This window comes from Dermacentor silvarum, chromosome 5 (genome assembly GCF_013339745.2).
Source record: "Dermacentor silvarum isolate Dsil-2018 chromosome 5, BIME_Dsil_1.4, whole genome shotgun sequence".
NCBI lineage: Eukaryota > Metazoa > Arthropoda > Arachnida > Ixodida > Ixodidae > Dermacentor > Dermacentor silvarum.
In genome coordinates, this window is record NC_051158.1 from 144,774,443 (window position 1) to 144,802,231 (window position 27,789).

General features: G+C 44.1%; 1 long non-coding RNA gene across 3 annotated transcripts in view; it reads left to right on the forward strand.

Moving 5' to 3' along the window:
• Nucleotides 1-2,782: 2,782 nt before the first annotated feature.
• Nucleotides 2,783-27,789, forward strand: part of LOC125946045 (uncharacterized) — a 36,178-nt gene continuing 11,171 nt past the window's right edge. Inside the window, exons 1-2 of one of the 3 annotated variants that reach the window (XR_007467347.1) lie at nt 2,783-4,216; nt 16,095-16,723. This is a non-coding gene — a long non-coding RNA (uncharacterized LOC125946045). Of the gene's footprint in view, nt 4,217-16,094; nt 16,922-27,789 lie in introns of those variants that run through there. The other 2 variants (XR_007467346.1, XR_007467345.1) reach the window with 2 other exon arrangements.

Here is a 27,789-nt window from a genome sequence, read left to right on the forward strand (position 1 = left end):
ATGTCTACACTGATAAGCAGATAAATTTCGGGTCGGGTGGTCATTGCAGGCTCACCTCTCGGAGCTGCGCCCGTTGGTTTTTCCAGGAGCAGCGGGAGTAAGAAGGAGACGGTGAGCGACAAGGCAGAGACGGGAAAGGCGTGGGCGTGGCCAAGGGGAACGGTTTGCTCATGCGGCCAGAGATGTTGGAGAGGTGTCTTCTTCAATGTTTGTCGGCGAGCGGGGACTACCGGGCGTACGCCGGGTATTTCGAAAGCTCGGCCAAGGCTGCGAGTTCAAAGAGCTGCGACAATGGCGGCAAATATGTCCAACCCGTCAAGAGCAGAAGCATATAGTCCTGTCATCAGAAGTGCGCCATTCTTCGTACTTTTGATAACGAGGACGAGCGCACGAACTTCGTGGTAGATCGGGTAAGCCGGATGTGCGGTAGTTGGGTCTGTTGACTGGGCAAAGTGGCAGCAGTCCGACGTTGGTCAATTCTTGCCTTATAGTGGTCTGGATGAGGGATACTGTTTCGTGGGAATCGTCTGGTGCGCGAACCTTCGTAGGAACTGGAGAGGCCGCTTCAATCTCCCGGCTAACGGTGCGCACAATTCTGTCGGATGAAGCAGGCACGGGTGGGAGATAGAGGTCCTGGCAGGTAGATGCCGCAGCCGCGTTAGGAAGGCGAGAAAAGTGGTGAGGAGTCAACGGCTTTTGGCTTCTTCGAAGCGGCGGCATTCAGCAATGATGTACTGCACTGTCGAAAAGCTCTTCAATACGAGCAGAGTAAACGCGTCGTCCGCGATTCCTTAGCGCTAATACGTCCTGAATATGTCACATAAGACTCAGTGCAAGTCTGAACTCGGCGTGCAAGGCGTGGCACACCGGCGGCTAACAGGATTTCCAAATAAATCAATGAGCTTTTGTTTGCACAAGTCCAGCTGGTGATTTGCTCTTCGTGGGTCTCAAACCAAACGCGTGCCGTTTCCGCAAAGTAAAATATGAGATTATTAAGCATGGTGGTCTGGTCCCTGTGGTTGCTTGCGCTCATCCGTTCGCATAGTTGAAGCCAATCTGCAATGTCGGTGTTGTCCGTGCCGGAAAAGTTTCCTGGGTCGCGCAATTGTGCCAGTATTACGGTGGGCGCGGGTGATGACGTGCTTGAAACATTCTCACCTGGAGCTGGCATTGTAGATGCAGACAAGCAGCGGCCGCTGCGTGAATCCGTCGTGCGCCTTGGAGATTTCGTAACCTCCACCAAAATGTTACGGGGAGAAGAGAGGTTCATAATATATTTACAGGGTATTTACAACGCTTTCACTGGCATGTTCTCTCAAGAATGAATTGAGAGAGTTTTCTCTCAATTCATTTCTGTGATTAAAAACTTAGAGCGCTGGAAAGACGGGAGGCGAAGCAGGCAATTCACAACGCACCTTTTTCGCGCCCCGTCTTTCCTGCGCTCTAAGGTTTTAATGACAATGAAATATCATCTAGCCCAGCCATTCATCCTATTTAGAATGTTTTTAAATCCCAACCTTGCTAACACGACCCGCGGCTACCTTCACCCACGTTTTATTTAAATTCTAAGCAAAATGTAATTGCAGTTAAACAGAACTGGGGCAGTACCTTACAGAATGAAAAGTTGAATACTTGCAACATAGTTTCTCGGCTCACAGGCCCATACGCAAAATGGCCAATATTTTATTGGCCTGCGTGTGTCCCCATTATTTATACTGAAGACTATTTACAATATATATTTTTAAAACAGCTGCGGCGCTGACCAGTTCAGACGACAGCTCGAGCCCAAGTGGCATTTAGGCTTTTTCATCTGGGCGCCTGCACACATATTCCAAGACAATGCGCAATATGCATGTAGCAATATTTACTGGGCCCTTCTCAGACCCCCTGTGACCTCTGAATGACGTTTCCTTTCCGCACAGGAACGTTGAAGTTAACGTTACCGCTGTAGTGCACATCCTTTCGGCAAATTGCAAGCTGGTGGCTTCGCTTAATATTAAATGTCAATTCTCTGTGATCAGACAAAAAGGAAGGCTACGCGCGAAAGATAATAACTCCCAAGCTTTTGACTTGCACCGATCTCAGAGGGCTTAAATCATTGCTTAAACATGCGAGAGATGTATTTACTACAATCTGAATTTGTCTCAAAAACTCACGCTTCTAGAGCAACAAAACTTATAAGTCATCCATGAGGCAAAGCTTACACGGCTGCCTGAAGCAAATAGCCTAATTTATTGTTACATTGCGGAAGTCACATATAAAGATGTATTTCCACGATTTACAAAACGTCACAGGCCTGTGCGGCACACGCAGCACAGTCACAGCGTAAGCTGGTGGAGCGGCTTAAGAGGAGCAAATTCGGCACCACGCACAGCAGGGTCTTTGCGGCAGTCTCTTGGCCTCGTTTTGACGAGAGCGATCTCAACTGTCCGCCCGGCGTCGACGGCGAGCTGCGGTTTGTCATGCTCTCTGCACAGCAGTCTGCTGAGCCCGATGATGCTTGGTTGTTGCCGCGCGCGTAGCTCTACGATTCGCTTCTTCAGCAGCAGTTCGTACCTTGCGAGGAGACGCCATACCGTGTACCGAAGAGGCACCGAGAATACGTGGCGCACATCTCACTTCGGGATAGTGTTAATTGCGCGCCTCGCCTGAATCGCATCTCGCCTTCTGCGCCTGTGCATGCGGCTTTTGCAGGTGCCTTAACTAGATGGCGCCACCATACTGGCGGAGGCTCGGGTCGGCTGTGCCTGCGCGCCGGCCTATAGGGCACGTATAAAGACTTGCACATCATAACTGGAATTCTCCGCTCTTTCTGCGCATGCGCGAGGAGTAGTGGGTGCGAGAGAGAAATGTGGGGACTTTCGGTCCCTGAAATTTCTCTTCGTCTAGGTACTACGGGGACGAAAGTTGTTAGCGCCGTTCGTCCCTAGCCGAGCTGGCAGCACGAAATCGACAGAATGTGTGCCGGCAAGGCGAAGAAGCCCTGTCCGAGGTGAGTTTGTTGCGACGGTAGTATATTCAATTTTTATAGTCGCAGGGGGATAGGTTTGGAAGTGAGGTGTCTTCTCGGATGACTTTAGTGGCAAAGCATTTTGCATTGTTCATTAGTGTCGTTGAGCAAGGTCAACATGCCGCACACTTCAGGAGATTCGCGGGAACGGAAACTGTTTATGAATTCAACTGTTTGTATGTGAAAATAAGAAAACTCAACGTCGCTATGCACTTTAATTGTCATAGACCATTGTGACGTACAGAGCTGTACAGCAACACTGACAAAGCATTATGCTGCGCCGATGTTTACGAAAAGGCTTCGATGAATTGAAACACACATCGTATAAAGTAAGAAAAGTGAACGTCGTCATGCAATATTTCATAGCCGTACATAGACCATTGTGAACTCTGTACAGAAACACTCGTCAACCACGTGGTACAGATTCGTAGTTGTTCTGAGGATCTTGTATATAATTAAGGAACGCGTATTGTACCCAATTCCCGGGCCGTTACGATCATTGTATCCGGCCCGGCGTGCTAGGTGGGCGAAACAAGTGCTCAAATCACCACAACCACGTCCGAAATATCTCTGAAGGCCTGCCAGCCCAATCATTAGGCGTCTCTGTGTTTGTACTGTGACAAGAGAGGTGACGGCGAGCGCCGCGAGTATCGCACTATATCCCGTGACAATGGCCCCTTTACACTCGGCATGCTTCACCGCAGTACATTGCGTATGCTTGACCGCGTAGCATCCATGCATTGCGGCGAAGCTGATAGTAGGGAACCGGGCATTATGCAGCGCTCGAGCCTAGCTTCTTGTCAGTGACTGCGGATGGAAAACACATACACGTTCAAGAGCTTTTCGTCGATCTTTACACCTCTTTATTGAATGAAAAGGATAACGTACGCCTGTGTCCGTGAGGTAAAAGATCGATAAAGACTCTGGGCACTTACTTGCAGTGTGTGAAAAATAGAGAACTTTATTTAATGCAGGTGTCCATGCTCCTGCAGTCCTGTGGTGACCCTGTGGAGCTGGATCCGGCCTCGTGGAAACACAGCCGGCTCATCCGTCACAAAGTAGGAGCTGAAGAGAACAGTCTAATGCTGATATTACACCTGATTATATAGTGCTTAACTTGTGGTTAGCAGTGACAAAGGCATTGCACTAAAGATTGAGAGTATGTCTTAATACGCAGCGCTTATCTGGCGAATAGGAGAGCAGAAGGTGAGAACAATGTTTTGAGATGAGGTATGCTTCATCTGTGTAGTGAAATCGTGTTTATTATTTGTGTAACGTCAGTGCACTCACTTGCTTAAGTATAACGTTTACTGCAGCTTACAGCTTCTGTCGATGCAGGTGCTTTTCTACTGGAAACAACCTTTCATTTACCAAATAAAGTTGTCATTTTGTAGTTTTACAAGTTTCCTCTTGTGTTTTAGTCTCTTCTGAATCTGGAAGATCTGACTGAATGCATGGGTATCAGAGTTTGTACTCCATCACATTTAATGGTACATTTCACCTCGCGATAGCCGACACACTGCAAATTCAACTGTTTTTATGAAACACCTTGCTCTTGCTGCTCACAAGGCTAGAAAAACTGCCAAGTGATCGAGTCGTCCACTTGTGGAGCACATTTTGACACACAGTGTCAAGGCCTGTGCAAACAGTTGCAGAAATCTCTTGCCTGGCATGCATGATGCGTGATGGTGTCTCCATCATTTTTTTCTCAGTGTTTTTTTTTTCTTTTTCATCCTTTGTCACAACACCAATCTTTTTTTTCTTTTTTTTAGCTTTTTTGTTCATGTGAGAGCCTGCCATTGCTATTTTCGGTGCTTCCGCCTTTGCTGTGCCAGTCACTGGCATTAAGTCTCTCTTGCCTAGGTGTACATCCCGATGACTTTGTAGGTGTGCCATAAACAATTTAATCGCAGGGTATTAAATCTCGAGCATATCATATAAGGGAATTAGCTTTTAGTTTTTCTTTTTTTTGTGTGGGAAGGCCTCTAACCCTTTGTGATGAAATTTCATTTTGGTGACATACAACTGATCATACTTCACGAGTTGTTTCCAATGGCTACATTTTTTGTGCGTCGAAAGTTCACACAGTTGCCAAGTTCCATAGTGCACACATGCCTCAAGGACTTCACAGCTTGATAGGTCTTGTCTCATACTATTGCCACTTAGTTCGGCATTTTATGTCAACTGTTGATCTTGTTGACTGGGTTGCTTCTTGGCAATACCGAATTTATGACATAGTACTCAGCATGAAAGAATGCTTTAAAACCATTGTGCTGTCCACTTGCCTCATCATGCCACTGTGTCATGTTGATCTCACTTCTCTATCGGAAGTCAGATAAGTACATAACATGCATGCCATGTAAAGTTGAAAGCTCAGTTAAATACTTGATCAAAAGAACTGCTTCCGCCTCCAACTTTTTTCCACACTTCTTAGTTTGTTTTAAGGCCTCACCAAATACTGTGGTTGCTAACATGTCCTATGGTGGAAAATGTTCGCTGTCAGATGACCTGAATTGTTATGTCAGACAGCGTAAGTGAAAGACGCTGGAACTGTGCTACAATGGTGTTGTCCTGACCTCTTGAGTTGCCAGGATGGCTTATTTTCCTGAAAACCATAGTAGTAGTCAGAAGAATGGCAGAGTCAGAATGGCATTTATGAAAGCTCCATTCAGATTCTGCAAGACATTTTCCTGAAGCCAGGCCTGGCAGTGTTGGTTAATTTTGGAAGCTCTGAGTTAGTTTGATGCGATCTTTTCGTGGAGTTTTCTTCATTGCTGTTTCTTGATTATGTAGATAGTGGCACAGGCTTTCTTAGGAGCCATTGCTTCAATAGGCATTTCCTAGAAAGAAATGTTGGTTGTCTCTATATCTGGATCGTACTCGGAAAAATCCTTTTTTGATGTTTTTCGAGCTGGCCTACATGACACATAATTCAGATGCTTATAACTGAAAGGCCGTTTTCTTGGTACTTAGTGCAGAAATTTTGAAGTCATTTCTTCTATTAAAATTAGCTGAATATCACTGTTCCTGGATTCCTGTCATTTGACAGGTGCTCCTGAGACATTTGACAGGCACTCCTGTTGTGTACTTGTGCTTGTATCTGCTATGGCATCAGACTAATCAGTTAGTTTGCTTTGCACAGCCAAACATCACCCCACAAAGCTTCGCTTGAGTACTTAGCTCTCACTGTGACTGCGCAAGTGCAGAGGTATGTACCGATGACATAATGCTTGTTGATTAGGATGACAGTACAGTAAGAGGCACATCTGTGGCAAACAGAGCATAAACATTGTGAATGTTAGCATTTATGCTGTTGGACACATCAAGAATCTCATGAGTATTATAAGCTTTTTGGAGTCAGCTCTCCTAGGCAACTTGATCTGTGCATTGGTGTCATGTCTAAGGGCTCTCAACTCTGCCAAGCGAGATATTCAGGTGCTCTGTTCCGAGGTATGGAGGGTCTAGCTATTGACTCGTCCATTATTATAAACCAGCCATGGCTCCTGGTCCCTAGCAGGGCACAAGCACTGTGTTGTCCACTTTCTGTAGCCAACGCAGCTGCCATCTAATATAATGCAGTGCAGTTTGACGTGATGGGGATGCCATATTAGGTGCGAGTCATGCGTGTCAAAGTGGTGCCTGCATTGTGGTTCTCAATAGTTTGCTGAGTGCTTGAAGTCTGAATGCTTCGCCGAATCCGGAGTCCTCCACTACTGCATCTTTCATAACCTGTGCAGTTTCAGAATGTTAAACCTCATAATTTAATTTTTGAAATAATTCAGGCAGCCATAGGAGTGCGATATGGCATATTGTGTGAAAGACCGAATTGACACTGGCGATTGACAGAGGTCACATGATCGAATGCGACTGGTGGCTAAAGATTCACTCGTAGTGACCAGTGGTCACAGTGGCTAGTGCGACCTGTCCCTCACCGCACCAAAATATCACACAGGGTGCGTACAGGTCCTTGAAATCTTTGAAAACCCTTGAAATTGAAAAGTGTGTTTTCAAGGCCCTTCAAAGTCCTGGAATTTTTTCCTTCCTTGAAAATCCTTGAATTTCATGAGCAATGCACTCTGATATCAACATTGGGACCTCCTTTCTGTGGTAGATCGGCATCGATCTGACCAACTCCCCATTTCAGAAACAATACGCCGGCGCGAGCACACATGGTTACGTTTTGCAGAACTGCACAAGAAAAAATGAAAGGCTTCGTCGCGTCAAACCGCGAACGGAGTGAGAGACCCGTGCCGCGCAACGCTGCTGGCTCAGCTGGCAGTGTTTACACTGCTTTCCTCACCCTATCGTTCGTTTCACTCTTCGCCCGTCGGCTTGCCTTTCCGCTTTCACTCTTGCGTGTGAAGTGAAGCTAAAGAGAGCAAAGTGCAGCAACTTTACAACTGATGCTCAGTGCCTTTGCAATAACATAACCGTATTTTCCGGTCAATAAGTCGCACCTTTGTGTAAGACGCACTCCCTCACAACGGCAGTTTTTCCGAAAAAAAAAAAGTATACAAGTCGCATCGATGTATAAGACGCACGTGTTCTTTCAGTAAGCGATTTAAACAAGTTAGTGACGTTTCGCTCCGAGAATGTGGGTCACGCGCAAGCGTATGGGTGCCATGTATTTCCACTCCAGGCGCATTTCTGCTGTTGTGGTTGCCGCGATGTTTCGTGTAAAGTCCAAGGGCGATAACATCGTCCCCGCGTGCCATATGCTGTATGTGCGAGTGAAAGCATGCGACGGTGAGCCAACTCGCGCACAAGGGAGGAGGAAAGCAGGAAGGCAGCCCGGGAGGGAGGGGGGGGGCTGCCTGTACTCTCGTAGCAACTGCGTAGTTTGCGCAGTGGCGTGCGCCGTATCTTGACAGCTATGTGCAGATGTGTCGACTTCGGGGTCGATCGACTCACGGTCGGCCTACCGCCGCTTGTGTTGCTGCTCCATCCTTCTCGCACGGTGTTTTGGAACTTGATCACGAGACCCCGATAGCACACACAGATCACGAGAACCTCGATAGTGCGCACAGAACCCGTAGCAATTAAGTCAACCGGCCCACTTTGCGTGGCCATAATTGTCATCAAATTCGATTATGACAGCAGTTTAAAAAAAAACGTACATAGGTCGCACCGTTCTATAAGACGCACCCACGGAAAATTAAGAAAAAGAAAAATGCGTCTTATGCACCGAAAAATACGGTATGCTGAATGTTTTGGAAATGTTTGATGAACCAACCCAGCTAATACTGCAGAAGCCTGAGAAGCTGTTGTGAGTGTTCGTTGTGTTAACTTTTAATATTGCGAACTTGAGAAATAATCAAGACAAGGCATGTTTTGCAAAATTGCAATATAGTACATATATTTGTTATAATATAATGGATGTGTAGCAAGACTACACCGAATGGTTTGGAAATGTTCAGTAAACTTGCCCAGGTAATACTGGAGAAGTCAGAGTAGCTGTTGGGTGCATTTTTGTGAACTTTTTTTTTTGGTATTGTGAACTTGCAAAGTGATCAAGGCTAGACGTTAAGATCATTGGGGATATACATTTTATTTCTCTTTGGTTTGAATATTTTTTGAGAACTTTACCCACCCTATACTGGAGAAATCTCAGCCGCTGTTGTAAGCGTTCATTTTGTGTTGTGATCTTGAGAAGTTATCAAGGCTAGACATTTTTATTATAATTGTGATGTACATTTATTTATTGTAAGTGCAATAAAACTAGTCATTTTTGGAAATGTTAGAGTAAAGAAATCCTACTTTGGATGCTGCTTTGAGTCCTTGAAAAACCTGTGACAGGTCCTGGAAAGTCCTGGAATATCCTTGAATTTTTTACTTGTAAACCTGTACGAACCCTGATTCACAATTCATGCCATTCACGTCTGCCCGCACATAAATTATGTGTTTACATGACAAATCGTGTTTGTTTTTATCCCTTTATGGTCCACGATGTGTGATGGTTATGTCATTAGCTGCAACGTTAGTACCTGTGGACATAGCAATGATTGCAACAGTCACCCTCAAGTTCTCCATGTGAGTCAGTGCAAGCTTTGGAACCACACTGTTAATGGTTCTGCTGTATTGCTTTAGCTACATAACCTCCTTCCTAGCTTTTCTTTCAAATCTTTCTGCAATTCCTCATTCTCTCTACGACACTGTGCAATTTCAACTTTAGCAGCAGCCATTTCCTAAAAAAAGAAAAGCTTCAACATCTGCCTTGAATAGCGCAAAATGCTCATTCATGAAGCCAATAGCTTCCTAAATGCTACTGAGTTTATCATGTATTTCAGTACTTGAACCGACCTTTGCCTTAGCGTTCCACTACATGAACTACTGGACGATTGTATTCTCAGGAAAGCACAGGCATGAATTAGCAAGCTACATGTTTTCCTGCTCAAGCCTGAGGCCCCTGCAATGGCTGAATGGCTACGAAGTGTAGAATTGGTTAACCTGCACGAGCTTGTGGTTGGGCATTTGGAGATGCTTAGGTTTGGGTTGGTTTCAGCACTGACTAACCATACTATGCACATTGCTCAGTGCTTGAATATATTTGGGAGCATTATCCAGATGCTGTAGTGACTTTCTGAATGTTTTTTCATGCAATACCCTGCCAGCCACAAATATGAGGCTGTGTGCGGTAACTGTTTCCGGTCTGAACTTATTTTAATGAAGTAAAAACTATATTACATGCATCTGAACGACACGAGCCAAGGAAAAATTGTAAGAATTTCCACTCTATAATCTTTGCAATGAATCGAACGGTTTTCTCATAAACTGCCGAAAACTGAAATGTGTTGTAAGCGGCATGTTCTTCAGACATTTTAATTCAAACTCATAATGGTATGAAATATGGCCACAGGCTATACGAAATCTGCCGTGGTTGCTCAGTGGTTATGGTGTTGAGCTGCTAAGCACGAGGTAGCGGGATCAAATCCCGACCATGTTGGCTGCATTTCAATGGGGGCGAAATGCAGAAAACACCTGTGTACTTAGATTTAGGTGCACATTAAAGAACCCCCTGTGGTCCAAATTTATTTTCAATACTGCCAGTCTCTTCCGAGACCATAGCAGGTGGGCGTACAGATTGTACATGCAGGTAGAATAATACATCAGCACCACACGGCAAAACAAACAGAAATCCAATGCAGTGACAGTCATCACAAAAGTATAAGATTAAAAGGTATCCAAATAAGTTTGAATAATGATAATTAGGAATGAATACCGAGCTGAACTTCTATGGACAACACACTTGTACCACATATAACTTATACACACTTATAATAGAAATAATATACAAAGCACACATTTTTATCCTCAGATAACACAAAGTAACCAACAGCAACAGATAACAGAAATTATACATGAAATGGAATGGTACACAGGCAAATAACAGCAAACCTGAAAACGTTCTGTAGTGAGCACTTGGCCACTAATATTCTTCCAATGATGGTGAAATGCCTCTGGGGCGGAGAGCGCTACTGCATTAACAGATGATACTTGCTATTTTTGAGGCAAAGTCCGATAATGAGTTCGCATTAGTAACCGAGGGATCTAAACAATTCCATTCCCTGATAGCAAGTGGAAAAAAAGAGTGCTTGAAAGTGTCATTGTAGTAAGAGTACTGTCAGTGTGTGTGAATGTTTGTGCCGGGTTACGCAGGATTCTGATGGACGAATGTATAATGATGTATCAATTTTGTAATAGTTGTGAAGTAGCTGAAAAATAAATTTCAGGCACCCTTGTTTTGCTCTAATCGCCAGTGTTTGGAGGCCAGAGCGTGTTGACATATTTCTGGGAGAATCAGTGCGCTTATATTTGTTGCAGATGAAGCTTGCAGCCTTCCTCTGTACATTTTCTAGTTTTTTGATGCTAGTGACTGTATAAGGAAACCATACTGTGTTAGCATATTCTAATACCGGTCTAACATAGGTAGTATAGGCTAGAAGTTTGGTAGATTGAGGGGCCAGCCGGAGGCATGTGCGAAGACAAACAGCTTGCGCAGAGCAACTGAAGTAATATTAGAAATATGCACATCCCATCTTAGGTTTGAAGCAAGCGTGACACCTAAATAATTTTGTTCATTCACTTGATATTCGTATTTGATAGCTTCTTTCTTTCGGGTTATCGTCATGCATACTGTTTTTGGGGGGTTCATCGACATTTGCCACATGTCGCACCAGTTGGAGAGATGGTTGAAGGAATCAGTTAGTGCAAGGTGATCTGAATGACTGTTAATTTCTTTGTAAATAATGCAGTCGTCAGCGAAGACCCTAATGTTGCAAGATATATTGTCTGTGATACCATTAATAAAAATAAGAAATAACAAAGGCCCCAGAACGAAGCCTTGTGGTACTCCGGACATGACAGGCAGGGTTTCTGATGGTACTTGCTCCAACAGAACATATTGGGAATCGTCAGTTAAAAAGTCTTAAATCCAACGTGTTAATAATCCATCTCCAATGATATTTCGGAGCTTGGCAATTAATTTGTTGTGACATACGGAATCAGAGGCCTTAGAAAAGTCTAGTAGTATAATATCTGTTTGCGCGCAGTTGTTAATAGACAGTGCTAAATCATGAACAACCTCTGTTAGTTGCGTTATAGTTGATAATCTGCTACGGAACCCGTACTGGCAAGATGACAAAATGCCGTTCGTCTCCAAGGAAACGGCTAAATGTTTAAGATTATATGTTCAAATATTTTGCACGACGTGCTGGTTAATGATATTGGTCTGACGTTAGAAGGGTCACCGCTATTTCCTGCTTTGGGAATCGGTGTTATTTTAGCTTTTCTCCAATCTTCTGGAAGTTCTGATACGGCGAGAAATTTGCGGAAAACCAAACCAAGGTATTTACTGCACCATTGCACATATCGTTTAAGAAAGGGATTGGGGAAGTTGTCTGGTCCCGAAGATTTTTTTGGGTCTAGTTCGAGCAAAAGACTAAATATTCCTTCGTCACTTACATCTATTGGGTTGATACCCGTGATATCGGAAGGGGGGGGGGGGGGTAAAGTAAAAGAAGTAAAAGCTTCGGAATTTTTCCGTTATCTTTTGTGAAGACAGAGTGGCAAAAGTTGTTGTATATATTGGACTTTGCCCTTTTCTGTTCTAATGTTAGTTCAGGACTGCCTGTGTTTCTAGGGCGGAAATGCTTCCAGACCCTCTGCGGGTTACCAGTAATGTATGACGGTAGTGTGACTTTGAAGTAATCTTCTTTTGCTTGTTTTGTTTTGACCTTGAAGTTTGAAATGGCTGTTTTTAGTTTTGATACATTCGCACTGCAGCACGTTTTCTTTACCGCTTTCTGTAGTCGCTTAACTTTTCGTTTTGCATGTAGAATTTCTCTTGTTATCCAAGGGTTATTTCTTTGGGGCCGTGTAAGCCGTAGTGGAATAAAGTAATTCATGCAGTAATAAACAATGTGCTTGAATCGTAGCCAGAGGTCATTTACAGTTGTGACAGGATCACAGTTCAATTCCATGAACTCATAAGATTCATGAGCTAAACAAGTTAGTACGCTGGCGTCATCTGCTTTACTGAAGTTCGGAACATGTGTTACTATTGATTGAAAGTGTAAGCTGTGATCGAGTGTTAATCCGCAAATGGGCACTCTGTGGTCCGAAATACCTTCTACAACATCAACTTGAGCGTTGATAAGGCTAAGGTGACTACTAATAAGTATTAGATCTAATATACTGGTGGCTGTTCCTTGAACACGCGTTGGGCACGAAACAACTTGATGGAGGTTGAAATTTAGCATTAAATCGAACAAAGCCTCTGAACCCTGTGAGGTGTGGTGCATGCTACTCCAGTTTATATCAGCAAGCTTAAAATCACCCATTAGTATAACTGCAGAGCTACGGACATGTTGCTGAAGAAAATCGTGGGTGGAAACTATGCCTTCGGGACCAGAGGATGGGCTACGATATAAGCAACCCGCCACTATGCTTGTACCATTGCACATTATTTTGCAGAAAACTGCCTCTGTGTTCGGGACATGAGGCAGCAGTGTATATGAAATGGAACGTCAAATTAACGCCACGCCTCCGCCACGAGATGGTCTGTCTTTTCGGATGACAGCGTAGTTAGGGGCAGCGAATTCCTGGTCGAGTACAGCTGGTGAAAGCCAGGTTTCCATTATTGCCGCAATGTCTGGTTCATAAAGTAGCAGGCGTGCCTCATAATCAGATGGTGGTTTTGGCATGTAAAACCCCATTAAAAAATATATATATTTTATGAATACCATTTTTGTGCTACTGCTACCCAAGGTACGTTATATGCATTAAGCAGCAGGCTCCAAAATTAGAGTGCAGGGGCCTAACCTCAGCGTAATGGGACCCATGGACATTTGTGAAATTTCAAGATCCATGTTTATCTGCATCACAAAATCAAATTATGTGATAAGGATTGCCAACACCCATGTTCCTGAAAATAGTTTTATTGTTTATTTTTCTCAGTGTTGGGTATACAACCACGCAACCTTGTTGTTGTTGCAGAATAAACTCAATTCAATTAAAATTCTTGCAAAACATTCATTCCTACCTGAATCATTGAATGAGGAAAGGTTAATGTACTTAATCCTTATGCAAGTGCATATGTATTAAAGGTTGCAGTCGTGCCTTACGTGCATGGGCTCACTCACAATTTTAAGAATTGCGACGAGGGCTGGTGTCAGGGTTGTAGCTTCAGCCCCGAGCAAGGCCTTGTCTATGTGCTTCCTGGTGAATGGCACGTTTGAGCAAAAAGCCTTGCAAAAAAGCACATAGAACAACGTTAACATTCTAGTTTTAGGCGTAATTTACCAGACACATTTGTCTTGTGGTAAAGTATATATTGGACAGACCAAAAGATGTTTTAATGAATCGACAAGAGAGTAAAAAGGTTCAATTAAATTGCTTTCAGCAAGAAATTTGTCTGAACACATACGACAGCACAAATGAAAAGTTCAATTTCATAGCACCAATTTCATCACTCCGAACTGCTAGCACCAGCTGTCACGAGTGTTAATGGAAGTAAAACCACCATGACACTTCCGTCAGCACTCCTCCAATTAAAATAGTTGCCTGGTCTTACATGTCCGATCCATGACCTGATTATGAGGCATGTCACAGTGGAGGACTGTGGATTAATTTTGACAATTTGGGGTTCTTTAACATGCACACTCCTTTAATTTCACTCAGAGACAAGCAGGAGCAATACCTTTGACAAGCACTATGTCATTTTTGATCAAGACAATGACCTGCGCTATCAGATTGACAAGCACCCCTGTGTTGGTTGTGGATGACTGCACCTGGATTTTATTTATTTTTTATCCTTGAGATTTCATGAGCACCTTTTTTTGAGCCTGGTTATAAGTTTATGTTCCTTTACTGCTATTGCTGCATTCTTTACATGTTGTTATTTTTTATTTATTTTTGAATTGGAGGGGGGGGGGGGGTACTTGTCTGTGCCCAGTGCATACTGTCAGGCTGTAAGCAAGCAATTGCTTCTTAGGTTGGCAGTTAGATTTACATAAGAATCTTTGTGTGTGCCTTTCTTATCTATGACCTGTTGCTATACTCAGTCATGTTGCCTTATTTCGGTTTGTAAATTTCGGCCATACATTACAGTTATTATGAAGCAGCTTGCTGAAATGAAACCTTTTTGACATACGCACAACAAAAAAAGGAAAACTGGCTATTGGTTACGGTTGTCGCATCGGAACAAACTAAGATTTTCTTTTTTAAAGCTAGTGGTTCTTGCTCGTAGGGTTCAGAAATTTAGAGCTGCTCCCAGTAGAGTTTATGTCTGAAAGGCACAACTAACTCAATAGCTGTAATTGCACATTGAAACATTACCTCGCTCTGGCCACTATTTTGTATTCATATATGTGTTAAGTGATTAACTGTTGTCAAACAAACATTAATGTTGCTGGAGAGAGAGCGAGAGATAAAACTTTATATTATTGCTCAGTGGATTAATAAGCAGGCAACCTCAGTCCAGGCCACCTCTGTCAGCATACTTGTTGCTGGAGGCAACATATCGACAAGGGGACTTGTCTGTTTCAGGGCAGACGTGATCGAGACAAATTCCCTTGTTGAAACATTAATTGGCTCCAGTGACATTCTAGTTCGACCACAGTTAATCACTTCAAGCCTCCACCTTCCTGTGAACTTCTCTCTTGCTTGTATGTGTTTATTTAATTTGTATGAATTCTGCAGACACATGGTTCTAGCAGGGAGGGCTACAAATACATGCAACAAGCGTGACAGTGAAGGATAACACAGCAATGAAAAACGGACAATTATTAATACAAGATTGTGACCTGATTACACGATTACATTCTGTTATAGTATGGAGAAAGAATATATGTGCTGGTTCATGCAAAGTACGGTGTTATAGCATCCTGCCAACGGCGACGAGTGGGTCTGGTTAATATGAAGATGGGTCGAGCAATAAATTGAATTGTTATGAAGTATAACTTAAGGAATTGGAGTCTATTTTCCTTTATTCTAAGCTTGAACAGTTTGATGTCGTTATAATTGCTCTTATTTAGGTGCGGGGGATGAGAAGTTGAAAATTGGTTGAGTATGAATCTAGCAGCTTTTCTCTGGATATTTCTAATTGCTTTCTCTAAGAAGCGGTGGCGAATCTAAGTAATAGGTATAAAGTAGTTGCGCTGATTCGTGCTCCCTCAAGGGCTGCAGAAGATAGCGCCAACCTTCCTTTCTCATAATGAACCACTTAGCATAAAGTAGCATTGATTGCTTACACGTCATGCGAAATTTGAAAACACCCGTGTACTTAGATTTAGGTGCACGTTAAAGAACCCCAGGTGGTCCAAATTTCCGGAGTCCTCCACTACGGCATGCCTCATAATCAGAACTGGTTTTGGCACGTAAAACCCCGTAATTTTAAACACGTCATGCGAAGTAATATGTTTTTATCAGTGTTAATTAAGTGTCATTATCCAGCACCATGCAACAATATTATTCTAGCTGCTATACAAGTGATTCAAGCTTGTTGAATGTGCTTTGAATTTAATGTTAACTTAGTCCACCCCCCACCCCCCTTCCCATTCTTTTTTCTTCCCAAAAACTATTAGAGGTATAGGCTCTGTATTTATGTGTGCTGCATTGAGGCCGAGATCGTATAGCGACACGTCTTTATTTTGGTGAAGTGCATGCCTCCTCGGGCGGATGACACGAAGCAACTGCCTGCTGCCATCATGTGCCTAATGTACTTAAAGCGAGCAATAAAGAGAGAATTTAGTTTCGCACGTCGCCCCTTCGTCTTGTTTAACTCGTCGCTGTTCGGCTGTTACGCAGCGTAGCTCGGCTAGTCCGAACATGTCAGATTGCCGGCATCGTCCCCTGCTCCGCAAAGCACAGTCTGCAGTGATCGCTTCACCAGCGATGGACGCTTCTGCAGTGACGGCGTGTTGAACTGGCTGCAAATCATGAAGAAAGAAAATCTCCAAATTGATGTGAAAAACAGTTTCGGTTTCGGTTTTCTGCTGCTCGAAGCGCCATCTGCTTCCTGTAGAAAAGGTGTCATGGCGGCTTCCTGTTTGACTTTCAGTTGAAGTAGCTGAGGCTCGAAGTTTTCTTGTGCTGGTTATTCACAACGCAGTGCTATTAAATACATATGTGTCTACGCTACAAGTGTTTGGGGAACCTCTGGAAAGTCGTGCATCGATACTTGTGCGAGTCTTTGTATACGCGTCATACCGGGAGGTAAGCGAACCGTCACGGTATCCTGCACCAACTTGCCGCATGTGGCAAGGCCAATTTTTATTATTAATCTTAATTAACGGCATGGTTTATCGGTATACGGCTGCATGTAACCAACATTGTCCTTCCTTCAGGGCATGACAAAAAGTGAAATTCAAACCAAAGTTATTGCTTCAGTTCTCGTTTGATTTCGGTTCGCATCGTTCGTTATTTCATGTTAGCCTTGTCTGATTCGTGCACCTCTCTGTCGGACAAGCTCGCAGGTGCGCGTGCTGTTTTCGGTGCCTGTTGAAACTCCGTAATTGACACGTTTGTTGTAACAACCGCGGAAAGAAAGTCCACGTTTGGCACAGTGTGACAACGAGACTCAAGAGCGCATAAATGTGTTTGTGCAGCTTTGTACCATTTCAAACATTACTTAGGAATATACATTTGGATCCTAGATTGATTACTTGGTATAGTTCATACAGATACAGCGCGAAGTAGACACGGACGAAGCGAGTAAACTGGATAGAACGAGCGCTGTTCCTTCCGGTTTACTCATTTTGTCCGTGTCTTCTTCGCGCTGTTTCAGTATGAATATGTGCTAATAACTAGCCCAGCTGTCCATGGTATTGGTATAGCATTCATTAACAATCCTGTATTTGGAACGTCCGGTTCAAGATGTGTAAATTGTTTGTGATTATATCAACCCTACTTTATCATTGGCATATTCATACATATTATTTCCACAATTTTGTTGTGAGTCTATGACGAATATGCGCATATCGTAATTTTCTTGGGCACGTTTACCATTTGCGGTTGGTTGTTCTCCCTGTCTAGTACTGTCTCATGCAGTTGAAATTTTAAGTTCTGATTTTATGATGTGTCACTCATAATAATCCATGTATTGGCTGTAGCTTGGAATATGTTATTTTTGCTGCTGAAGTAGATTATGGCGCCGAAGAGTGAACATGTGAAAATCTCTCAGACTGGTTTACTTTCCTCTTTTCTACACTTACATCCATACAGGTGTGTTTTTGTATGTGTGTACTAGTTTGCTGTCGCTCCCAACGCTACCTGGACGACAGGCGTACCATTCCATTGATTTATATATTTCTCATTGCCAGCTCTCTCATCTTTAGTCTCTTTGACAACCTCTATTACCGCGGGTAAGCAGAATCGCGTCAAATGATGAATGTATAAAGACAGTTTGGCGAAATCTATAGAATATCGGTAACAAAAACTTCACAAAACGTTGCACAACACGGACAGTTCAGGCACTATATCTTTAATTATTTGCTGCAGTTAGTAAACCAAATTGTAGTTTGTTTATAATATTGCCTTTACGTCTTTGTGTTGATTGTGTTTAATAAATGTTGGGCACTCAAGGAGAATAAGGGATGATGGTGATGTGTTCGTAGTGTTGTTTTTTTTTCCCCCACCGGGGGAAAAAAAAAGTTCCGACACCACTGCTGATGTATCTAGCTTTAAGGGCAAGGACACTTTAAAGGGTCCCTGAAATGGTTCGGATAAATTTTGTAGACACCTAGGGTACAACTACAGTAAAACATTCACGTCACAATTTAAGTGAAGCGTCTCATATTAAGAGAGCTACGGGCGATTACAAGTTACCCTCCTCCCTAGCCATTTCCTCCTCAACTCGTTCACCGAGTGATTGACGATAAGCTCCGCCTTCGCTGGCTCTACGTCATGTTGTGACGTGTTGTCGTCTACTTCCGGTTGTCTTGGAGCCAGTGCTCGAAGGCTCTCCAACCTCTCCACTAGCCGCCCAGCCGCACATCCTCAGCGAGAGCGATCAAGCAGCGAGCGTTCTGTAGCAGCGCCGAGTGTGTCCGGTATTCTGGTAACCACAGGCGAGCTGGGTGTTCTGACGGATAGGCAGAGGCGTAAACTGAAGCCCGTTCATACTGCTGTGATGAAGGAGCTTCGTAGAAGTACGTGAGCAGCCTGATCGACATGCACGGTCCAGCCATCTGGATGGCGCCGAGCTTCACCGGCCAAATACAGAGGTAATATTGCTGTAACCAAGTGTAAAACATTTTAAACATGTAAAAAGACGTCTTCAAGATTACACTCCTGCCGAAAATTTGAGCCAGCAGCAAAGTAGAAAAAACTTGTTTACTGCTATATTAGCTGTGTGTTTGGTTGAGCTTTGTGCCGCCAGGTGACTGCACCGTGCAAGCAGTTCACGTTTGCGCCTCCGTTCATCACATAAAACGTGGTAAAACGGCCAATACACTTGCGCTTGCGTTTACCTGAATACCGGACACACTAAACTCTATTGTGGCAATCCTTCGGCGTGAAGTGACGGCCGCAAACGCGTAGATGCAGGCGCCGTTTGGATACCCACAGTCCGATGCGCTGCAGCCACTCCGCTCGTCTGCTGCCTCGGAGCAGAGCACGATGTCGCAGCTTGACATGCCGCCGATTGCTACGTTTGCAGCACACAATGCAACAACTGTGAACCGTGGTGTTCGCGAAAAGAAAGAACAAGACCAACACTGACCGCGCAGCTCTCGTCAACACGGAGCACATTTTAACACAAGCAGACGATACTTGCTGTGGGTCGGAAGTGCTTTTAGTGTAGTGATACATGTCCTTGTACATTCTCTTTCTGTTACTCTCTTTTTATAGAATCAAATTAGCTAACATCTAAACTATTAGGAACATTTGTTCACCATAATGTTGGAAAAATTATCGATGCGCACCCTGGGCAGCCCATAGGATAGCTGGCCCCCCTGACGTGATATGGTCAAATCGCGTCACTTGGTCACAAAACTCATCTGATTGGCATGCTGCAATCGGTAGCGATGTACCTTTGTAAAACATAATAAATTACACTCTTTACATGGAGTGCTTAGATGCGTCAATTTATGATCAGAAGGACCTACCTAACGACTGAGTACGCTTGTACAAAATCATTTCAACAAGCAATCTATTATGTGAGGGCCTTTTTTCGTCTCGGGCTGCACATATATATCTTTTCACATTTGCCCGTTATATGAGCTGCCATGAATGTAAATTTTTTTATTTTTCACATTGCGTAAACCACAAGGTGTGAGAAATAAATGTGTATTTTACTAGGCTTGCTCAAAATTGTAGGTACGTGTACCAGCAGAGATGTAAAAGCGCAAAAAGAGCAGTTCCCAAGTGTGTAAATTAGTTACAAAGAGGTGAATCTGTTAAACAGTGTACTACATGTAATTTCCGTCTAGCTTCGCAAAATACAGTATTAAAAAAGCTTGCACAATTTGTTTTCACATACAACTTTTATGGTGGAGGAGCCACAAGTCATGAATCCAATTTTGAATCAATGATATGAAATTGTGCCTACGTAGCAGATCTAAATTGCCTTGCACTGGCACATCATGCCATGCTTCGCTAGCTGAATAAAACTAGTGAGTGTACATGACACCGTGTGGTGCAGCGCTGTGAATCGCAAGAGATGAGTAGGGGGCCCAGCAGCAGAAGGTATAAGGCATGTTTTTTAGCCCAACAGAAATATTCTAATTTGCAATTTAATTTGTTCATTCCCTTATAAGCAGACTCGTCGTACATAACAAATTACATGTAATTAATCCTTGTAATCTATTCAACTTTTTGGTAAATGTGTAATTTAACAATTATGTTTTTTACTCTGTAGCACTCACTGTAATTTAATTACTTTTTTCCAGTAACCTTCTACATGTAATTTGATACTTTACTGATGAGACAAGCTATAGCAGTTGACGCAGTGTTGGTGATCTGAATTTGGCGGGTACTACAGTAGAACATCAGAGATTGTGCCACGCAGCAGCCAGTTCAGACAGGCGCAATATTTGGTTCTTTATCTTAACGCTCCACCAGATTTTGGCCAGCGAATTAAATCGGTGCTGGTATGTCTCGACAGCAACGGCCACTTAGGACGTTAATGCCATTGATGTCATATATGGATGAATTTTACAGGTTTTCATTGGTTTTCAAATTCTAGCAACAATAAAGCACTGCGCTTCACACAGGACCCAGATGCTGAGCAACGACAATCTTGTGTGCAAGATGTACATATGTTACAAAACTGCCCTACTCCCCAGAGCGCACATAGAGCAAGTTTTCAGTGTCACTGCTGACGTCTTCACGGCAAAAACTAGGAAAGATGACTGTCAGCAATTTTTTAGAAGCAATTGTTAATAAAGCTAAGCAATGTATGAAGGGCTGCAAAGGATATACTAAATGTTTCAGGCCAGCTTGTTCTGAATACGGTATCTGTGCAATGTTATTAACAGGGGTGAGACTCCTCCGCCAATTGTGCATTTTTGTTACAGAAGCAAATTCCTGCGCCAAACACAGAAAACTGACCGAAATTGTGCCATGCTGCGCCAGAACGGCTTCGACAGTGGCCGCGAACAGTTCGATCCTCTGAAAAAGAGTGCAACCATTCACGTTACGCACACCAGGTGACGGCACCTCCCGCAGAGTTTATCGTAATTTTCGCACTTATAACACTGGACTTTTCAGCACGCGGCCACTGCTGGATGCTGTCGCTGCTGTCGTTACGGCTAGGGCGGCTGTGCTTAGAGTGTACTAGAACACAGTTTAGTGGGCCGAGCGGTGCAGCGTTCCCTAGCTGAGGTGCAAAACACCAAAAGAGTATGCTGAGAACGCTGCGAGCGAACTTGATATTTCAGAGGCATGCAATGCAGTGGGTGGAACGGGCGGGTGTTTGTGTCCCCAAGGCCAGTATGACATAAAACTATTCCAATCTGTTTTTGTGCCCATATGGCTGAGGCGTGAGCCATTTTGATCTATCATAAAGGGCTAATGGCGGATGTGGAATAAGACGTCGCAGTATTGCCCAAAAGGCGAAGCATCGATTGCAATAGCAAATTAGTAGACTGCTATACGAAGCAAGAAGTACTTTTACCGGCCTTATAAACTTGTAAACATGTGTTCACTCACTAAATTAACAATCATGGTGTCACGCGTGCACAAGCAAACATGAACACAGCTCACTCGATTACGGCAAAAACTCGCTGGGAAACGCTGGAGTGAGCAAGCGCGGCGGCAGCAACAAGCGAATTCACCTTTGTGCTGCCTCGCTTCAACGCGAACTAAGTGGCAAAAAACAGCACGCACGAAGCTATCAGCAGTCGCACTATGTCCCTATCACAGATCGCTCTCAAGATAGGGCCCGTGCGGCAGCACCATATGCAGCAGCCACCGCAGTAGAATGAACCCTCTCCCCGGTTCCCTGCGCGCGATGGAAGATGGCGCGCTTCGTCCCTGCCTACCTCCCTCGCGCGCGCGAGATTGAGCCGCCATCGTCGGCTCATCCTCACGCAATCACTCGCACATACAGCGATGATGTTATCGCCCCTGGACTGTGTATGGAACATCATGGCAATGCCAGAAATGCGCCTGGAGTGCTCATATAATTGCTATCGCAACAAAAACAAATTGGAATAGTTTTACATTATACCAGGCCAGGGTTGATTGCAGCTCTCTTGGTCTGTGGTGAAATATGGTGACACAGAAATTGTTACAGTGTTGATTGAACCGCATAATTTCAGTACATTTTCTGCTATCGTGAGGAACGTAGGCGCGGAAATACGTAGTTTTATCGTTGTGCAACAGGATGTTTCCGGCTTTACAGGAAAGCATGCGCCGAGCCGCCGCTCGACCCACTCTTCCATATTCTAGTACGCTGCAGTTACGAAGTGTACTTCCACTACGAGCTTCCTGTTGGTTTATTCTTTGTTTCGTCGTGGTTTAGAAGTGCGCTGCCGTATTCCATTATTCTACCAAAAATCAGATTGGCTTGCTCCAAACTGCTTCAAATTAAAATTTTATCTGCTCCAAATTGCTCCAAAATGAAATTTAGTCTGCTCCAAGCTGCTCCTAAACTCTATTTTGTCTGCTCCAGACTGCTCCAAAACGCATTTTGACATGCTCCAGAAATTGTGCCCAAATGAATGGACAGTCCCACCCCTGTATTAAAGTTCAGAGGATAGTAGCCTCCAAGTAGTTGATTACTTTTGAGTAATTCCGTCATTACTTTCATGTGGCAGTAATTGATAACTGTAATGAATGAAATTGTCGTGTGAGGTAATTGTAAGTAGTTACTTTTTTTCTGTAACATGTACAAGTCTGCATTTAAGCCTGTGACTTCCGATAACCCTGTCTAACTTCACTTGTACTTGAAGGATACGAAAAGCTTTCGTGGCAGGAGATTCGTGAGGTGACGTAATTTAATAATAGCATCATCCAGAAAAGTGTTCTGGGGCCTCTTTAAACAGGGTAAGACATCTGGTCTGTAGACAATGCTGTTGTCAACATACAAGCCAATTATTATTACACTGCATGCAGCAGAAAACCTGCAATCTCCCAAAATAGATTGCTTGCTCTGTCCTGCAGCTTCTGAAGCCTCTGCTTTGTTTGTATTCCAGTAAGGTACTTGACAGTTTTCCCTTACATGAACCTTCTGTTGCCTTGAGTCCTTCCGTAGAACTGATTTGTCATATTGCGCGTGCCTGTACTTCAAGTTGGCAATGAACTCGGCCTTGTTCTGTAATTTGCTAACCTCCTGGTTAGCTGAGATGGTAGAGCGACCACCCCAGAAAAGCGTTGGTTCTAAGTTCAAACCCAGGATCAGAGTGTATCTTTCTTCAACTATGAAGCATTCTTTTTAGAGAAACCTATATGAGTTTCCTTTTTCGTTAGATGTTACAGTCGAGTGCATGGCAATTTCTCCCTTTCATGAATTACTAGCGAGTACAAGCTCACACACATTTGCACACCCTTCCAGATCTTTAGAAAAAACTCCTTTCAAGTCTGTTTTCTTGAAAGGGTATGGGTAGGGCCTGCTTCAAATGTTAGGAACATGGCTAAATGAACAGATGCAATAGATTAAATGATGTTGACTAAACACAAGATCTCTGCATACAACATTGACATCTTCCTGATGCTTCAAAATCAGACTTACTCACACTTAACATCTACGCATTGTGTATATTTTTACATGTACTAAAAACTACATTCTTCTTTCTTTGGAGACTTAGGCATTTAAAGACTAGCTCTCTATTTGACCATGCTTGTAACAGTTGAGCATGCCCTACATATCCATATTCAAAGTTTATCCCTGAAATTGTTTTTGGTGTACCTAAGAGTGTTGCCTAAACATCGAGAGTATATTGTATGGAGTGCTTTCTCACAAACATTTTGTGGCAGTGCAATATAATAAAACAGCTACAAAAAGACTTGCCCTCCTCTCAATTCATGTCATTCCCCCTCCAGTTTTGCACCTTGCGGCCATGTCCTGCCTCCTTAGACACAATGTCATGCGGTTGATTTAAACTTTGTGTTCCCGCATCTCTCTCTCGCTCTCTCACACAGTATATCTTCTTACTGTGACTGTTGTGATGGCAGCCTCAAAAAGTTTACATGGATGAGCTCATGTTATCCACAGGGTGCGGTTGCTGCAGCTTACTCTCTGCACACATCTGTAGTGCAAGATGATGAGCACAGCACAGTGCTGGCACTATTCATGTTTCTGCTACCTGAAAAGATATTGTTACACCTATTTGTCAGAACTCCTCTGCATCCCATCAGCTGCTACCACCACTCGACTATTAACTTTTGTCGCATTCTTTGTCCCCCGCCCCTGCCACTTCACACTTCTGCAACAGAGCAAAATTTTAAAAAAAGCTTGTTATTCCCCTCTTTCCCTCGCATGCATGTGCAAATGCACATGTACAGACAACTACAGCTTTAGCAGCTGATTTGCATTCTCAGGCAGAAGTGTGCCATTGGTTTCAAGAAACACCTACATGTCTGACATTTGTGTACTTATTTTTACAAGCGAGCAAATTAGTATGTGTAAGTATGCTATTAAATATAAGCTTAATGGGGCTGCTTGTTTAAAGCATTCCTGATGACATCGATGGAGAGCCAATCCGATCGCTCACTTGAGTGACATCACTCATCCATTTTACTTAATGTGAGCAGAGGCAGCTGAAAATGCAGAAGTGGTGATGCTGTGATCTCAAGCAACGTAGATGTTTAAAACCCAATAATAAATCCACTTAATGCACAGCACTTGAATCTTTTTCTTGATGATCAAAAGGACTTCCTACCAATTCGATGCATTTGTACACAACCTTCAAAATCATTTCACTGTCCCTTCAATCCTGTGGGGATGGCACATATGAACTATTTTGGATGCATAGAACTGAATGAATAAATAAAGGACATAATACTTTATCAGCATGTACTTCTAATAAAATTATTAGGTGATAACAGGCAGGAATCCAGGACATGCTCCTTCCTCAAGGCTCACCTCTATCCCTCTCCGCTTAAAAAAAATAAGGGGGAGGGAGTACGTTGGTGGGTAGGCACTGTCACACCTGTAATGCGCACAGCTTAAAGAACTGTTGTAAGACATGCCTGAATGTGTTGCTGGGAGGATAAGAGACCTTAGCATTGAGCAGGCTAAATAAACATACATGTCTAAATAAATTGAAGGTGCACAATAAACAGCTCCATACTTCAAGGTTTCACAACCCTTGCACAAAAGAAAAGAAACTGCCGATGTATGCCTATCCGAGCAGCTTGTTACATCAAGGAGATTGAAGCTTATAAAAGAGTTCTCACACCCTTTGGAAGTCCTCGGAATCTTGTCTTGCAACTGTTCGAAATCTACCAAAGAATCTACCAAATGCTTCGATATATCTAGTGCAATGCTTTCACTATACCTGACCCTTTTCATATGCTTCTGTATATTCTAGCTTTGTAAACATACCCTTGTTCGGCCTTTAAAATCATAAAAACCTGAGCCCTTTCCTCATCAATAATTTCTTCGATGCTACCTGAGATTTCATGAATAGACGTGGTGCCTTCTGGCAAATTGAATGTAAAGTAGTGCTTCTTGAGGGCAACAGCAGCAGAGGTCTCGATTCTATTCTCGCATGGCTCTTGGGAGGGCCGGCAATGATGGGCTGAGGTCCCCTAGATTAGCAACGAGAGAGATCCCCAGCAGGTCTATGGATGCCGAAGCCAACGCTGACGAGACGCTAGTTGTGCATGAACACGGAATAATGAGGTGCTTATTATGCTGTCGAAACTAAAATTAATATTATCCAAAAGCTCTCCATATGTGAGAGAGGCAAAACAATGCATTGCTTATTATGCTGTCAAAAGTAAAGGTGATTTTAGCCAGAAGGCCTATATGCAATATGCAGAAAATGCTTGTCGATTTGGGCCCCTTCTAGCTGACCATCAAACTGGAGCTGGTTAAATAGGATGTGACAAACGAGCCAAGATAAATGCTCAAATAAGTCTGTTGAAGTGAGTTATATGCAAGGTAACTTTTATTCTATAACACTTCATAATTACTTTTCAAAGCCAATTTGGGGATTCTGATGCAAGATGCATTGGAACCGGCGTGGAACATTGCAAGGGGCGTGGAACCGGCGGTATGGCGGGAGCGCTGACCAGCTTTCTACTGCTTACGCAGGCTATATGGGCGGATGGTTCCTCGGCAACGATGTGTTCAGGATCAATTTTCGGAGACAGTATGCACCCGAGGATCTTGGTGGGTGTTTCTTCAGCCCAGCCTACAGCATCCGTTCCCGTTGACGTGTGCCCGGTGCGCCGTGCGAGCGAGGCAGTGCCTGGTCTTTTTCCGGAGACATTTCAAGTATGCTCCCCCACGACAGAATTTGACGTTTTCCTCAACTCAAGTGGACAACAATGTGCGCCTGATAACAATGACTGTCGCCTACCATGGGTACAAATGGACTGCAACGGCAGTTCAATGATGGGGCGTGTAACCGGCGGTATGGCGGGAGCGCTGACCAGCTTTCTACTGCTTACGCAGGCTATATGGGCGGATGGTTCCTCGGCAACGACGTGTTCAGGATCAATTTTCAGCGACAGTATGCACCCGAGGATCTTGGTGGGTGTTTCTTCAGCCCAGCCTACAGCATCCGTTCCCGTTGACGTGTGCCCGGTGCGCCGTGCGAGCGAGGCAGTGCCTGGTCTTTTTCCGGAGACATTTCAAGTATGCTCCCCCACGACAGAATTTGACGTTTTCCTCAACTCAAGTGGACAACAATGTGCGCCTGATAACAATGACTGTCGCCTACCATGGGTACAAATGGACTGCAACGGCAGTTCAATGATGGGGCGTGGAACCGGCGGTATGGCGGGAGCGCTGACCAGCTTTCTACTGCTTACGCAGGCTATATGGGCGGATGGTTCCTCGGCAACGACGTGTTCAGGATCAATTTTCGGCGACAGTATGCACCCGAGGATCTTGGTGGGTGTTTCTTCAGCCCAGCCTACAGCATCCGTTCCCGTTGACGTGTGCCCGGTGCGCCGTGCGAGCGAGGCAGTGCCTGGTCTTTTTCCGGAGACATTTCAGGTATGCTCCCCCACGACGGAATTTGACGTTTTCCTCAACTCAAGTGGACAACAATGTGCGCCTGATAACAATGACTGTCGCCTACTATGGGTACAAATGGACTGCAACGGCAGTTCAATGATGGGGCGTGGAACCGGCGGTATGGCGGGAGCGCTGACCAGCTTTCTACTGCTTACGCAGGCTATATGGGCGGATGGTTCCTCGGCAACGATGTGTTCAGGATCAATTTTCGGCGACAGTATGCACCCGAGGATCTTGGTGGGTGTTTCTTCAGCCCAGCCTACAGCATCCGTTCCCGTTGACGTGTGCCCGGTGCGCCGTGCGAGCGAGGCAGTGCCTGGTCTTTTTCCGGAGACATTTCAAGTATGCTCCCCCACGACGGAATTTGACGTTTTCCTCAACTCAAGTGGACAACAATGTGCGCCTGATAACAATGACTGTCGCCTACCAAGGGTACAAATGGACTGCAACGGCAGTTCAATGATGGGGCGTGGAACCGGCGGTATGGCGGGAGCGCTGACCAGCTTTCTACTGCTTACGCAGGTTGGTGCTCTTGAAATTTCCTGTAAGAAACCATGTTCTGCTGTGCTGGATCCACCCCAAGTGCTATTTTGTATGCTTTATTCTCGGTCACGTTCGAAAAGAACGCAACGTACACGCCAATTTGTAA